Raw genomic sequence first — 1,255 nt, 5'->3', positions numbered from 1 at the left:
GGTGGAGTTGGTGCGTCAAGAAGCCGTCAGTAGCGGGGAGCCGGCGTCCCCTGCGGGCCTTTGCACAGCCGAGATGAAAGGCTGTTTAGTGTTGGAGCAGCGGCATCAAAAGAACCTCCCGCATCTTCCGCCACCCCCCCCCCCACATCCATCCCCCATCCCCCGCTCTTCTTCCATCGCTCACCACAATATGATATAGTTCTGCCATTGCACGTTTACCAGGTTGCCATGGCGCCGCGCCGCCGGAGGTGTCACAGCGAGATAACCCAAGGAGGCATTTTCAGATCACCTGAATTTCAGTTCGTCTCCCCGCCGTCTCTGCCTCTCCCTGCGTGTTCTCTGCCAGAATTTGATTTATTTTGTTTCCCCAGCGCGCATTTCGCCGTGAATACAAATAATCCGAAACATAATGGAGACGGTGGAAGTGTGTGTACCCCCTCAATTTCAATGAACCTATTGTCGCCCTACATTCCCAAACCACAGGGGGTGCTTGCCGAAGTGCTTGGCACGCAAAAGGAAAAAAAAAAAAAAAACGGCAAATTTTTCGGCGGGTGGCTCTGTCCCGCATCGGGAACTTCCGCATCCAGCAACCCTTGAAATGTAAACGATAATACAAAAATGAGATCCTCTGAATTACCGAGTGGCTGACTGTACACGCCGGCAGGATAATGGGAAAGTAATTGGTGACACACTGCATAATTGACGGCGGAGCGATTGAAAGCAGACGTGGAAAATGATTGTTGTGGGCGCGGAAGAAATGTGGGAAATAAGAAACGACACGGAAAAAGAAGAGGCACTCAATGACGGAATAGAAATTGGGGGATTGCGACGGGGACAGAAAAAAAAATGGAGTGGAGAGGCGAGGAAGGAGATTGGCAGTGGCAATAGACATTGGAAATTGGGATACATCCATTAGCCTTCCTTGCCCCCAGCTCAATCTCTTGATACATCCTCCCATTCAAGGCACGCTCCGGAGAGCGAGGGCGGCTGGCGCTCAGCCAGGCTGGCACAGACTTCAAACATACACAACAGCCATCCACAGCAGCTCACATCAGGGCCCGATCTGAACGGAGAAGAAGAGGAGGACAGCTGGATTGATGGGAGCCAAAGTAGGAGGACCGACGTGCGTGCATGCCGAGCGCCTCCAAAGACGGCGGCGAGGGTCGTTTCGGGTTGGCGCTGGCTGACAGGGTCTGAGCGCGCCTCGGCAGCTCCGACTGTCCTCTGAAGCTGTTGGGTGTGTGTGTGTGTGTGG

At 53.7% G+C, this 1,255-nt stretch overlaps 1 protein-coding gene across 1 annotated transcript in view; it reads left to right on the top strand.

The window, feature by feature from the left end:
* The window catches only part of LOC109522803 (forkhead box protein O3-like), a 52,179-nt gene that overhangs the window by 45,782 nt on the left and 5,142 nt on the right, over positions 1-1,255 (top strand). The window lies entirely within an intron of this gene.

This window comes from Hippocampus comes, unplaced genomic scaffold (genome assembly GCF_001891065.2).
Source record: "Hippocampus comes isolate QL1 unplaced genomic scaffold, H_comes_QL1_v1.1 scaffold227, whole genome shotgun sequence".
Taxonomy (NCBI): Eukaryota; Metazoa; Chordata; class Actinopteri; order Syngnathiformes; family Syngnathidae; genus Hippocampus; species Hippocampus comes.
Note: the sequence above shows the minus strand (reverse complement) of the source record. Positions and strands in the feature narration are given on the sequence as shown.